Below are 15,997 nucleotides of genomic sequence, written 5' to 3'. Positions count from 1 at the left end.
TTAAATGAACAATGCAAAGAAATCGAGGAAAACAACAGAATGGGAAAGACTAGAGATCTCTTCAAGAAAATTGGAGATCTCAAGGGAACGTTTTGTGCAAAGACGGGCATGATAAAGGACCAAGAAGGCAGGGACCTAACAGAAGCAGATGAGATTAAGAAGAGGTGGAAAGAATACACAGAAGAACTATACAGGAAAGATCTGAATGTCCCTGATAGCCATGATAGTGTGGTCACTGAACTTGAGCCGGACATCCTCGAGAGTGAAGTCAAGTGGGCCTTAGGAAGCATTAGTAACAACAAAGCTAGCGGAGATGACAGTCTTCCAGCTGAGCTATTTAAAATCCTAAAAGATGATGCTGTTAAAGTGCTGCACTCAATATGCCAACAAATTTGGAACACTCAACAGTGGCCGCAAGACTGGAAAAGGTCAGTTTACATTCCAATTCCAAAGAAGGGCAATGCCAAAGAGTGTTCAAACTACCGCACAACTGCGCTTATTTCACATGCCAGCAAGGTGATGCTCAAAATCCTACAAGCTAGGCTTCAGCAGTATGTGAACCGAGAACTACCGGAAGTATAAGCTGGGTTTTGAAGAGGCAGAGGAACTAGAGATCAAATCGCCAACATTCGCTGGATCATGGAGAAAGCAAGAGAATTCCAGAAAAAGTCTATTTCTGCTTCATTGACTACGCTAAAGCCTTTGATTGTGTGGATCACAACAAACTGTGGCAAATTCTTAAAGTGATGGGAGTACCAGACCACCTTACCTGTCTCCTGAGAAACCTGTACCAGGGTCAAGAAGCAACAGTAAGAACCAGACATGGAACAACTGATTGGTTCAAAATTGGGAAAGGAGTACGACAAGGCTGCATATTGTCACCCTGCTTATTTAACTTATATGCAGAGTACATCATGAGAAACGCCACGCTGGATGAATCACAGGTCGGAATTAAGATTGCCGGGAGAATTATCAACAACCTATGATATGCAGACGACACCACCCTAATGGCAGAAAGCGAAGAGGATCTCAAGAGCCTCTTGTTGAGGGTGAAAGAGGAGAGTGCAGAAGATGCTTTGAAACTCAACATTAAAAAAACTAAGATCATGGCATCTGGCCCCATCACTTCCTGGCATATAGAAGGGGAAGAAATGGAAGCTGTGACTGATTTTATTTTCTTGGGCTCCAAGATCACTGCAGATGGTGACTGTAGCCATGAAATTAAAAGACGCTTGCTCCTGGGGAGGAAAGCTATGGCCAACCTAGACAGCATAGTAAGAAGCAGAGACATCACCTTGCCGACAAAGGTCCATCTAATCAAAGCTATGGTTTTCCCAGTAGTAATGTATGGCTGTGAGAGCTGGACTATAAGGAAGGCTGAGCGCCGAAGAATTGATGCTTTCGAACTGTGGAGCTGGAGAAGACTCTTACGAGTCCCCTGGACTGCAAGGAGGTCAAATCAGTCCATCCTAAAGGAAATCAACCCTGAGTGCTCATTGGAAGGACAGATACTGAAGCTGAAGCTCCAATATTTTGGCCACCTAATGCGAAGAGAAAACTCTCTGGAAAAGACCCTGATGCTGGGAAAGACTGAAGGCAAAAGGAGAAGGACGGCAGAGGATGAGATGGCTAGATAGCATCAGCGAAATTCTGGGCTTCTTCACATGGAGCTGTTATCCTGCTACTGAGATTGGTTACTCACGGAAGTCTGCAGATCCTTTAGATGACATCATCAACCTCCAGGGCATCTCCCGCACTAAATGATCTTTATTCCATTTTTAAAAAGATTGGAGATAATGAGCTACCAAATTACAGTGCTTGAGTTTCCTCGTGAAAAGAGGAAAAGCCGCAATAAGAGGAACTAGACCACAGAGCCATCTAGTGGCTGTATAATAAAACATATCGAAGACTCAGATAAGGAGGGAAAGGAGGGGGGAAATGGGGGGAGGGGGAAGGAAGTGCGTGTAAAAGGAGTCCGTCATGATCCTGCATTTAAAACAGAAGCAGAAAGCCCCATTTTAAAGGTGAGATTTTAGGGTAGAGATGCAGTCTGCTTCAGTGCTCTCAAATGAGCAGAAGCTCAGTCCCTTTTGGAATATGGTCACACCCTGTTTCAATCCCACCTGTGAAGCTGTGAACAACCCAGCAGCCATGTATGAAGGACCAGTAGGGGCTTGACAGAACATCTGTTTGGGCTGCCTGTCAGGGCCAGCCTGCAAAACCAAGGAGGTTGCCAAGAGCCTGGCAGGCCAAAATAAGTTGCTGGTGAACTGTGTCCTTCTTAGTGGGTCGCACGCCTTGCCCTGTTTTGATACACTTGATAATTCCCTGAAACTTAAAAAACACAGCCAACTTAGAAAACACAGCCGGTTCTGATCTATTTACAGGCAACCACTACAAGGAACAACCAAACCCTGGACTTTCTGAATCAGCTGAAATCAACCGGAAGTAGGAGCTGTTCCAAATGTTCTACTTCCCTCCAATATGTTTGTGGTTTTGCATTTATTGCTGTTGTTGTTATAGCGATGTCTACTGATGCCAATCCTAATCAAGACTTAAATCTGTTAGATGGTGCATAAAGAGAGTAAAACAGTATGCACACTCATTTTCTGTGTGCTACCTCCCCTCCCCCCATGTCACTGCATCACTGTGGGCCAAATGACATTGGGGAAAGTGCCACAGGTTTCCCATCCCTGCATTTGATTTGCTCCAAGAAAAGACATATGACAGTTGGTTCACTGAATCATGTCATGGAATCATAGAATAGTAGGGTTGGAAGGGGCCTATAAGACCATCGAGTCCAATCCCCTGCTCAATGCAGGAATCCAAGTCAGAGGATCTCTGACAGATGGCTGTCCAGCCTCATCTTGACTGAATCAATCACATCTTCATTTGCTACCTAGATCACAAGTCCAATTAATTAAGTCAATGTATCATCATTTTTTTTAAATAAGGCTGCAACATTTAATTGATTAATCAGTTAGATGAACTGATTCTTTAAAAAGTTTTAATCAGCTACAATGTGCCCCTGATTAATCATATTAATCATAGTTTTTAATATAAGTGCTTACAAAAGTGGCCTATGGCTAGCACCAGCTTAAAAGGGGCCTCCCCTCTTCTCTCTCACTCACATAGTAGGGAATACCTCCTCTAAGATGATGCCTGGAAACAACACGATGTGTATATCATTTAAAAAATAAAGGAAGTATGTTTCTCACTCCAGAATTATTGTTTTACCCATATAAAACTTTGACAGTGCAATGCTATACATGTCTATTCAGAAGAGAATATACTGCCCATTATTGGGCAGTATATAATACTGTAAATTAATATGAATACTTGATTAGCACTGGTTAGGTCTCATCTGGAGTACTGTGTCCAGTTCTGGGCACTGCACTTTAAGAAGAATGCAGACAAGCTGGAGAAGGTTCAGAGGAGGGCAACAAAGATGATCCAGGTGAATGACTGGCTACAAAGGTGGTGCCGACGAGAGAGATTTGGATTCTGGGACCACGGACTATACTTTCTGGAAGATGGGCTGTTGGCTAGGGACGGGTTGCACCTCACAAAGGATGGGAAGAATGTGTTTGGCCACAGCATGAAGAACTTCATCAGGAGGGCTTTAAACTGAATCCTACGGGGAAGGGAGATGTAATGTTGGGGGTAACAATGGATGTAGGCGCATGCACTGCAACGGAGAGAACAGCTCTGATAGCGCCCAATAATAGTCTTCAGACACATGTAGGAAGAAAGCCAGACTATGAAGCACATGGTCTTCGATGTCTATATACTAATGCCCAGAGTATGGGAAACAAACAGAACGAACTTGAACTCTTAATACAAGAGGGAAATTATGACCTGATAGGTATAACTGAGACTTGGTGGGATGACTCTCATGACTGGAATACAGCAATTGAAGGATATAACTTGTTCAAAAAGAACAGGAGGAACAGAAAGGGAGGTGGGGTTGCACTGTATGTGAAAAATACATTTATCTGCACAGAAATACAGGGGGAGGAGCTTGGTAGCCCCATCGAGAGCATCTGGGTTGAAATAAATGGAGCAAAGAATAAAAGGAACCTGGTGGTCGGAGTCTACTACCGGCCACCCAATCAAGGAGAAGACAAGGATGAAACTTTTGAAAAGCAAATAGCCAATGTTTTAAGGTAGCATGATGTAGTAGTAATGGGGGACTTCAATTTCCCCGATATTTGTTGGGAGACAAATTCTGCAAAACATGGCCCCTCCAGGAAATTCCTGACTTGTGTGGCGGATAACTTCCTCCTACAGAAAGTAAAGGAAGGAACTAGAGGATCAGCTATCCTTGACTTGATCCTAACCAACAGAGATGACTTAGTGGATAAAGTAGCAGTTACAGGAACTCTGGGGGAAAGCGACCATGTTATACTTGAGTTTTTGGTTCTAAGGGAAGCAAAAGCTGAGTGTAGTCAAACACGTACCCTTGATTTTAGGAAAGCTGATTTTAATAAACTCAGAACAATGATCAGTAAGGTCCCATGGCAAGCGACGCTAACGAGAAAAGGAGTCCAAGATGGGTGGGAGCTTTTAAAAAAGGAAATTCTCAAGGCACAATCACAAAGAATTCCAACAAGAAAAAAAGGTGGAGGACAACAGAAGAAGCCAATGTGGCTTCACAAAAAGCTTAGGGATGACCTGAAAACAAAAAAAGGACACATATATAGGAAGTGGAAAGAAGGCCAAGTAACAAAGGAAGAGTACAGGCAGATAGCACAGAATTGCAGGGATGGCGTCAGGAAGGCTAAAGCTGAGAATGCGCTGAGGTTAGCAAGGGATGCTAAAGACAACAAAAAGGCTTTCTTAAGCTACATGCATAGTAAAAGGCAGAGGAAAGAAATGGTGGTTCAGCTATTAAATAAGGATGGCAAAACGATAACAGATGACAAAGAAAAGGCAGAGGTGCTCAATTCCTACTTTGGCTCAGTCTTCTCCCAAAGAGGGTCTATGACCCCCCTGGCAAAGGCGAAGTACAGGCTGAAGGGGCAGGACTGCAGCTTGAGATTGATAGGCATATGGTCAAGGAACACCTAATTACTTTGAATGAGTTCAAATCTCCAGGGCCAGATGAATTGCATCCTAGAGTAATAAAGGAACTGGCAGAAGGACTCTCAGAACCGCTGTCTATTCTCTTTGAGAAATCATGGAGGACGGAGGAAGTGCCAGATGACTGGAGGAGGGCTAATGTTGTCCCTATCTTCAAAAAGGGTAAAAAGGAGGAACCTGGGAACTACAGACCAGTCAGTCTAACATCAATCCCTGGGAAAATTCTGGAGCAGATCATAAAGCAATCCATCTGGAAGCACCTTGACAACAATGCCGTGATTACTCGAAGCCAAGATGGATTTATCAAAAACAAGTCCTGCCAGACAAATCTGATCTCATTTTTTGATCAAGTAACCTCCCTTGTAGACCTCTGGAATGCTGTAGACATCGTATACCTCGACTTCAGCAAAGCTTTCGACAAAGTGCCCCATGATATCCTGATGAGCAAACTAGCTCAAAGTGGGCTAGATGAAACCACGATCTGATGGATCCACAGTTGGCTACAGAATTGGACTCAAAGAGTGCTTATCAATGGGACCTTCTCAAACTGGGGAGAGGTAACGAGTGGGGTACCGCAAGGCTCAGTCCTGGGCCCAGAGCTCTTCAACATTTTTATTAATGACTTGGAGGAGGAGGTGCAGGGAATGCTGATCATATTTGCAGATGACACAAAATTGGGTGGGATAGCGAATACTTTGGAAGACAGGAACAAAATTCAAAGTGATCTGGATACACTGGAGCGCTGGGCAGAAAACAACAGAATGACATTTAATAGGGATAAATGCCAAGTTCTGCACCTAGGAAAAAGAAACCAAATGCACAGTTACAAGATGGGGATACATGGCTCAACCACACTACAAGCGAGAAGGATCGTGGAATTGTTGTCAGGGGACTGGAAACAAAGCCTTATGAAGAGAGACTGAAAGAACTGGGCATGTTTAGCCTTGAGAAGAGAAGTCTGAGGGGAGATATGATAGCACTCTTCAAGTCCTTGAAAGGTTGTCACAGAGAGGAAGGCCAGGATCTCTTCTCGATCATCCCAGAATGCAGGACACGGAATAATGGGCTCAAGTTACAGGAAGCCAGATTCCCGCTGAACATCAGGAAAAACTTCCTGACTGTAAGAGCAATACAACAATGGAACCAATGACCTAGGGAGGTGGTGGGCTCTCCCACACTGGAGGCATTCTAGACGAGGCTGGACAGCCATCTGTCGAGGATGCTCTGACCTGGATTCCTGCAATGAGCAGGGGGTTGGACTTGATGGCCTTGTAGGCCCCTTCCAACCCTACTATTCTATGATTCTATGATTCTTGTTGTTGCAAATTTGGTAATATTTCACTCATTTGTTTGAAAGGCACCTCACTATAGAACATAAAACTAACCATCCTTTCTCTGTTTTCTCCTTACAGGTTTTTGAAAATGAGCATTCTGAACTAATTTCTAATAGAAAGATTTTTGGAGTGATGATGATGATATTGATTGGATTTCTAAACGAGAAGAAAATAGTAGGACTGTACTTTAGATTCTTTAGTTCTTGCATACAGGAAATGCAACCAGACAATTCAGTAAAGCTGAACTATTTATTCCTGGAATGTAAAACATTTTACTTATAAACATGTTCATGTTTTTGACTTCTGCTTTTTCCTGTGAAATTACTGTGCACATATAAATTGAAAGCAAAAGTTAGATTTTCGCTCATAACTTGTGTGGTATGCAAAGAACCACAGAATTACTTTAATTGTTTCATTGACGTTTAAGGGAAATCGTTATCTTCCTAAATGTAATATAACCTCTACCTGGAAATGCGAGGGACTGAACCCAGGTGGTAACAACATTTAAAACAGTTAACAGTTGAAAGTGAAAAAAGCGGAGGGGTGGGGAATTGTCAGCTGGGAGATTGTTGAGGGATTGATAACTGAATGTGACAGAAAAAAAAAGATTGCTAACTGTTCAGAATTTTGTAGACTTTTTGTGAAAATGATTACAGATTGAACCACAGACCCATTTCTGAAAGTAAGGGGAAAAATAAATCAGCAGAGTGATATAATGTAGACAGTAATCCATAGGACCAAATCATATATCACAAAAACAGAAAAAGGGAGAGAGAGCACAAAATGATAAAAGGAATAGAAGCGAAGAAAATAAGACACTGGCAGTTATAAAACCATATATAAGGTATCCAAGTTCAGAAAACAGCAAGTTAGAAAAGAAACTGTAGAAATGTAAGTAAGGGGAAATGAAAAATATGAATATAGGAGTACACACATTTTAAAAAATCTACTAAAAAGGCATAAAAGGGTATTCACATGTGATCCTATGGGGGCAACATTAAAAGGAAACCTAGTGAGATGTAAGGGGGAAAGTGCTATTAAAATTAAATAGATGTTTGAAAGCATATTGTTAAAACAAAGACAACTATCATAACAAGGGATAAGGTTCATAAAGTATAGTCAAGGGAAGCCGAAGGCAACGTTTGTATTAAAAAGATGGGAGAAATCCAGTCTATCAAAGGTTTTTTTTTTAAATACCCTGACAAAGGTGGAACGTATAGGCAGTGATAAGAGAAAAAATTAAATTCACCTCAAGTTAAGACACAAGGCATTGAAAACAATCCAAAGCAAAGTGGTATAAATGGTGTGTGTGTGTGTGTGTGTGTGAGTGAGAGAGAGAGAGAGAGAGAGAGAGAGAGAAACCATATGGGGGGGAAAGGGGAACATTTCTAAAACAGACTGAATGAACAATTGAAATAGTGTTGTCATACAGATAGTAAAGACAGAAACCATATAAAAACTTTGCAAATTATATTGAAGGGAGGGCAGCTGTGGAGTTAAAGTTGTTTATATCCACAGAGCAGAACTATAAAAATGCATGGAAAAGAGAGGGTGTCCAAGGTGTATATGTTCTGTATACTTAATGGTCTGGATCCACATGATCACAGTGAGGGAAATAAACCATGGTGGCTTATTTCCCCCACTGCATGTGCCAGGAGAATTTGCATAATTACCTTCACCGGTGTGCCTTGCCATGTCATGTGAACCCAGCAAGGGTGGCTTGTTGCTGTTGCTAGGAAGCACCCCAGAACCCTAAAACAGCCCATGGGTTCTGGGTGGCTTGTTAACCACAGCAACAAGCCATCGTTGCTGGGTTCACATGACACAGCAAGGTGCACCAGTGAGGGAAATTATACAAGTCCCACCAGCATGCATGGCAGGGGAAATAAGCCACTGCTTGTTAAGCCCATATGAACCGGGCTTAACAAGCAAAGGAGGATAAAGGTAGAAATCGGATGGCCTTCTCTCTGTCCCATCAGCCAGGACAGCTAGACTGGTGGGGACGAGGGAGAGTGCCTTTTCTGTGGTGGCCCCCACTCTGTGGAACTCCCTCCCTAGGGAACTCCGTCATGCCCCCTCTTTAATGAGCTTCCGCTGTGCATTAAAAATGTGGTTGTTCAGGCAGGCATTTGGGGTGGGTTAGAGTATTGTAGAAAATGTTTTTATTGTAGAATTTTAATGTTTTAAACTGTTTTATTATATATTTTGTACATTGCCCAAAGTGGCTGGGTGCCTAATAAATTTAATAATAATAAAAAATAATATTTATTAAGGAAACAAGAATAACAACAACAACAACAAAAGTTGTACATAGACCAAAAGAAAAAAAAAGAATTAAAACAGCTGAAAACAGCTTTGTGACACAAGCCCTTCAGAGTGCCAAATGCATTTGCTGTACATATGTGCTAATTTTAACATTCTGCCACAATTGAAAGGTTGCTGTCCCTTTAGTAGTGTCAAATATTTTTCTAAAATCTTTTAAATGGTGAGCATACGCCTTCAGCAGTATTTCCTAGAGAATATTCATCAGTATAACAGCAGGTTTTTAAACAGTGCATTTTTTTATCTGTGGGAGTCAATTTAAAAATGTCATCTGTACATGAAGTATATTGCTTTTAATTACAGGGAACAATGTATCCTAACATAACAAGCTTAGATCCTGAAGATGTCTCTGCCTGCCAGCCTAATCAGTATGTCCTATTTCTGTTGCTATTGGTGAAATCACTATCTTCTATTTTTGTTGCCTTTGATGCTGGAGCATTTTTTTAAATGAAAGAAATGAGTGGCTGGGTTGGATGTAACAAAAAAGGTTGGTGCAAAATAAACCATGATGTTTGTTGTGAATTTCTGCTTGTTTCTCCCCTTATGCCACTGTTCATTTAGTACCCCAGTCCACAGATCTTCACATGCAGCAGCAGGGGAGTATGCACATAAATATCTGCATGCAAAGTAGGGATGTATGAGAATTCCATTTGCAGGATGAAATCTTGATGGACTTTTCCAGTTCGGCACTGCCAGATTTCATTTTGGGTGGCATCGACTGAATCTGTAGCGAGTTGATCCAATTCGCAGATTCCATCTTTTTTAATGGTGGCAATTTGCACAAATTGGATTTTTTAAAAAAATTGTGTGTGGATCTTGAAATTTGCACAAATGGGGTCATTTTAAAAAAATCCCCCCGCTCTTTCACAAGTGCACAAGAGCGCAGATTCAGCTGTCTGATATGTGTAGTCTTGCCTTGCAATTACTTTGTATGTTTAAGCTGTCTACTGGAGCACCCAAGTGGAGCAGGTAACATACAAGGAAACTGACAAGGCAAGTCTGTATATAGGCTAATTTGCGCACAGTTGTGAAAGACTGGGGGAAAAGTACTAGTAAGACAAAGGAGGAACCCATTTGTGCAATTCAGGAACAAAGACAAAAAATGTGAATGAAGTGTACCAACGGGGGTGGGGGAACCCATACAATATCTCCCAATGTCCTCTTGCTATTCAGTGTTGAACTGACACTTGTCAGTGTCCTCCTCATTTTCAACACTTCCCTGAGTCTCCAGCAAGTCCAGAAAGGGGAGTTATTGGGCCCCCCTCTACCTTTTTGCTGCTTCTTCTCAGAGTACTTTCTCCTGTATTTCTCCCCTGTTTAGTTTAGACTTTAAATTTGCACAACTTCAGAGGTTGGGAAGTAAGTGGAGGAGAAATTCAGGCAAATTTTATTTATTTATTTATTTATTTATTTATTATTACATTGCTATACTGCCCAGTAGGCAAAGCTCTCTGGGTGGTTTACAAAGATTAAAACATTTAAAAATACAATATACCGATTTTAAAAGCCAATTCCATAAAACACACATGAACAGAACAATGTACAAGAACATATATCTAAAACAACTTCAACAAGCAATCTCAAAGCAGACAAACATAACCATATGCCAAATTTATAGGCTGGAAAGAAAATGGAGGGGAAATGTGCCCAGGCTGTCTGCACTCTCACATGAGGAACACTTGATTGGTGCTGGGTTGCCTCCTCTCAAAGCAGTGCGGTGAAAATGGTTTGACTACCCATTTACTACATTTTAGACAGTCTTAGAGGGAAGACTGAGGGGAGATAGGATAGTGCTCCTCAAGGACTTGAAAGGTTGTCACAGAGAGGAAGGCCAGCATCTCTTCTTGATCATCCCAGAGTGCAGGACACGGAATAATGGGCTCAAGTTACAGGAAGCCAGATTCCGGCTGAACATCAGGAAAAACTTCCTGACTGTTGGAGCAATATGACAATGGAACTAATGACCTAGGGAGGTGGGGGGCTCTGCCACACTGGAGGCATTCAAGACGAGGCTGGACAGCCATCTGAAGGAAAAACTCGTGCTGAGTCTGACCGAACACAGGTAAGAGGCCACTATCGAGCCTACTCTGTGGCGGTGAGGGTGGCAAAGAGACAGTTCTTTTCCACCAGCATTGCATCTTCTCAGTGTCGTCCAGCGGAGCTTTTCCGAGTGGTTCGCGGCCTGTTACATTCTGGGCCAGGGAGAGAGACGGTGGAACCCTCGGTAGCACGCTGTGACGGGTTTGCACGGCACTTTGAGGATAAAGTCGCTCAGATTCGTCATGAATTGGACACCACCATTAATGCAGTTCCATTGGTAGAGGCGTTCAGAGCACCGTCTGGTCCAGTTTTATTGGATGAGTTTCAGTTACTGAGGCCTGAGGATGCGGACAAGGTGCTTGGCCAAGTCCGATCGGCCACTTGTGTGCTTGACCCTTGCCCTTCATGGCTTATTAAATCAAACAAGGAGGGGTTGTCCGGCTGGGTCCAGGAGGTTGTAAATTCCTCCTTGAGAGAGGGAGTGGTGCCTGCCACTTTAAAAGAGGCAGTAATTAGACCACTCCTGAAAAAGCCTAACCTGGACCCAGACGATGTTAACAATTATAGGCCAGTGGCCAACATCCCCTTCCTGGGCAAGGTGCTTGAGCGGGTGGTTGTAGGACAGCTCCAGGCACACTTGAATGAAACGGATTATCTAGATCCATTTCAATCGGGCTTCAGGCCTGGTTTTGGAATGGAAACTGCCTTGGTCGCCCTGTGGGATGACCTCTGCCGGGAGAGGGACAGGGGGAGTGCGACCCTGTTGATTCTCCTGGACCTCTCAGCGGCTTTCGATACCATCGACCATGGTATCCTTCTGGATAGGTTGTCTGGGTTGGGAGTAGGAGGCACTGCACTACAGTGGTTCCGCTCCTACTTGGATGGCCGATTCCAGAAGGTGGTGCTGGGGGATTACTGCTCTGTGCCATGGCAATTGTGCCATGGGGTTCCACAGGGCTCTATTTTATCCCCCATGCTGTTTAACATCTACATGAAACCGCTGGGGGAGGTTATCCGGAGGTGTGGGCTGAGATGCCATCAATATGCGGATGACACCCAGCTCTACCTCTCTTTTACATCAAAACCAGGTGAGGCAGTGACTGTTCTGAATCAGTGCCTGGGCAAGGTAATGGACTGGATGAGGGCTAATAAACTGAAACTCAATCCAGACAAGACGGAGGTACTGTTAGTGGGTGGTTCGTCTGCCCGGCTAGGTGATATTCAACCTGTTCTGGTGGGGGTTGCACTCCCCCTAAAGGATCAGGTTCGTAGTTTGGGGGTGCTCTTGGATCCAGAACTGTCACTTGAGGCACAGGTGAACTCAGTGGCACGGAGCACTTTTTATCAGCTTAGGCTGGTATACCAACTACGCCCCTATCTGGACAGAGATAGCCTTGCTACAGTTATCCATGCTCTGATAACTTCTTGTCTGGATTACTGCAATGCGTTATACGTGGGGCTGCCTTTGAAAATGGTCCGGAAACTTCAGCTGGTCCAAAATAGGGCAGCAAGATTGTTAACAGGGACTGGCCTGCGAGCTCATATTACGCCAGTACTTTTCCAGCTGCACTGGCTGCCAGTCCATTTCCGGGCCCGATTCAAAGTGTTGGTGTTAACATTCAAAGCCCTTAACGGCTTGGGGCCAGGTTACCTGAAGGATCGCCTCCTCCCATATGTGCCTGCCCGGATCTTAAGATCATCCTCAGCAGCCCTTCTCCGTGAGCCCCTGCCAAAGGAAGTGAGGTGGGTGGCTACTAGGAGGAGGGCTTTTTCTGCTGTGGCACCCCGGCTCTGGAATGAGCTCCATAGTGAGGTTTGCCTGGTGCCTACATTGTATTCCTTTCGGTGCCAGGTGAAGTCCTTTTTATTTTCCCAGGCATTTTAGCATTTTAGCTTTCTAAATTTTTATCTTTGCTGTTTTAAATCTGTATTTTAAACTCCTGCACTGCTGCTAGGTTTTATTGTGGTTGTATTGTTATATTGTGGTTTTAATGTTCTGTATACATTATAATGTGGTTTTATACAATATAATGTGGTTTTTTTAAATGTTCTGAAGGCCTTCTTAAATGAACAATGCAAAGAAATTGAGGAAAATAACAGAATGGGAAAGAGTAGAGATTTTTTCAAGAAAATCGGAGATATCAAGGGAATGTTTTGTGCAAAGACGGGCATGATAAAGGACAAAGAAGGCAGGGACCTAACAGAAGCAGATGAGATTAAGAAGAGGTGGGAAAAATACACGAAGAACTATACAGGAAAGATCTGAATGTCCCTGTTAGCCATGATAGTGCGGTCACTGAACTTGAGCCGGACATCCTAGAGAGTGAAGTCAAGTGGGCCTTCGGAAGCATTACTAACAACAAAGCTAGCGGAGATGACAGTCTTCCAGCTGAGCTATTTAAAGTCCTAAAAGACGACGCTGTTAAAGTGCTGCACTCAATATGCCAACAAATTTGGAACACTCAGCAGTGGCCACAAGACTGGAAAAGGTCAGTTTACATTCCAATTCCAAAGAAGGGCAATGCCAAAGAGAGTTCAAACTACCGCACAACTGCGCTCATTTCACATGCCAGCAAGGTGATGCTCAAAATCGTACAAGCTAGGCTTCAGCAGTATGTGAACCGAGAACTACCGGAAGTACAAGCTGAGTTTCGAAGAGGCAGAGGAACTAGAGATCAAATCGCCAACATTCACTGGATTATGGAGAAAGCAAGAGAATTCCAGAAAAAGTCTATTTCTGCTTCATTGACTACGCTAAAGCCTTTGTGTGGATTACAACAAATTGTGGCAAATTCTTAAAGAGATGGGAATATCAGACCACCTTACCTGTCTCCTGAGAAAGCTGTATGAGGGTCAAGAAGCAACAGTAAGAACTGGACATGGAACAACTGATTGGTTCAAAATTGGGAAAGGAGTACGACAAGGCTGTATATTGTCGCCCTGCTTATTTAACTTATATGCAGAGTACATCATGAGAAATGCCAGGTTAGATGAATCACAGGTCGGAATTAAGATTGCCGGGAGAATTATCAACAACCTCCGATATGCAGACGATACCACCCTAATGGCAGAAAGCGAAGAGGATCTCAAGAGCCTCTTGTTGAGGGTGAAAGTGGAGAGTGCAAAAGCTGGTTTGAAACTCAACATTAAAAAAATGAAGATCATGGCATCTGGCCCCATCACTTCCTGGCATATGGAAGGGGAAGAAATGGAAGCAGTGACAGATTTTATTTTCTTGGGCTGCAAGATTGTGCAGACGGTGACTGTAGCCATGAAATTAAAAGACGCTTGCTCCTTGGGAGGAAAGCTATGGCAAACCTAGGCAGCATAGTAAGAAGCAGAGACATCACCTTGCTGACTAAGGTTCACATAATCAAAGCCATGGTTTTCCCAGTAGCAATGTATGGCTGTGAGAGCTGGACTATAAGGAAGGCTGGGCGCCGAAGAATCAATGCTTTCAAACTGTGGTGCTGGAGATTATGAGTCCCCTGGACTGCAAGGAGGTCCAATCAGTCCATCCTAAAGGAAATCAACGCTGAGTGCTCATTGGAAGGACAGATACTGAAGCTGAAGCTCAAATATTTTGGCCACCTACTGCGAAGAGAAAACTCCCTGGAAAAGACCCTGATGCTGGGAAAGATTGAAGGCAAAAGGAGAAGGGGACGGCAGAGGATGAGATGGCTAGATAGCATCACCGATGCAGTGAATATGAACTTGAGCACACTCCGGGAGAGAGCGCAGGACAGGAAGGCCTGGCATGCTATGGTCCATGGGGTCACGAAGAGTCGGACACGACTTAATGACTGAAAAACAACAACAACTTATATTGTTTACTATTTCTCTGTGACAGTTAATTTTTTGGGAGCCGGTGAAAAAAATTTCTCATGACAAGAGGAAACAGATGGAGCTGAAAAAACGTGGACTGTGGTAAATACCACCACCAGGCTAATCTGTCACAGAAAGAATAGGGGTCTCCTGCTTTTTAAAAAGGTGCCATTAAAAAACATTTACACATCTTTCTTCTCTCATTGCCCTCCCCCCCCCCATTCTAATCCTCTTTAAAAACAGACAAATTATAGACAAAGGTCTATAAATAGCTATTAGCTAGCTGGAGCCTCCATCTTTAATGGTTTAACCAACAATAGAGCTTTTAGTGTTTTATTGTTTAAATATAATTTGATTGATGTTTTGTCTTTATCCTGTTGTACACTGCCTTGGTGACATTTGTGGAAAGGTAGTGGCTTAGTGGTTAAGACGCTGAACTGCAGACCGGAAGGTCGGCAGGCAGCAGTTCGAGACCCGAGTGCCGCGTGACGGAGTGAGCTCCCGTCTTCAGTCCCAGCTCCTGCCAACCTAGCAGTTCGAAAGCAAGAAACTGCAAGTAGATAAATAGGCGCCGCTTCGGCGGGAAAGGCGACAGCGTTCCGTGCGCCTCAGTGTTCAGTCATGCCGGCCACATGACCACGGAAGCGCCTTCGGACAGCGCTGGCTCTTCGGCTTAGAAACGGGGATGAGCACCGCACCCTAGAGTCGGACACGACTGGTTGGGGACACCTTTACCTTTTTTAGTATATACATATTATAAACAAACAAATAAATCCTTAGATACAGCTGTATGCCACTGAATAAGTTTGCTGGCGTGGTAGCGGTGGTCCATGGCAAGGCTGGGCTACTGCCTTCCTTTATGTGGCTGGCAGCGGTTAGAAACAGGACGAACTAGATGCGCTTTGGGTCTGACCCATCAGGGCTCTTATTGCGTCCTTCAAGACTTCACCTCTTCTTAATTTCTCCGCACTTCATTTCAGAAACAGGTTTGACTGAAATGTGAACAAAAGACAAACGGTCAGGGTGGTTGTTGTTGTTGTTGTTTTAATTCAATCTCGGCCTGTTATACCGGAAGGGCTTTTTCTCTCCTTCCAACTTGTTTGAACAGGCTGAGGTAAAAAACGAAAATAAAAGGGTCGCTTCGTATTTGCAGCCTTTTGTTTCCCCGCTTTGGGAATAGCCAAGGCCGATGGAGGGTGTCGGGTGGGGGAAGCCTTTGGCGGGCTGCCTGTGCTGTGAGGCGACCCTCAATACAGGCTGAGCGCCCCCTCCAGCTGCCCTTCGCCTCAGGCGGGCAAACAGCCTAATGGGAGGAAGGGGGCGGGTCGCCCCTTTCTCTTCGCCCCCTCCCCCGCATGGGGGGCAGGTCGAGGCCGCGGCCAATGAGAGCCGGC

Source organism: Heloderma suspectum, chromosome 1, assembly GCF_057233095.1.
Source record: "Heloderma suspectum isolate Gila_16-S chromosome 1, 16-S_ref, whole genome shotgun sequence".
NCBI classification, from domain to species: Eukaryota; Metazoa; Chordata; class Lepidosauria; order Squamata; family Helodermatidae; genus Heloderma; species Heloderma suspectum.
This window is presented reverse-complemented; position numbering follows the sequence as displayed.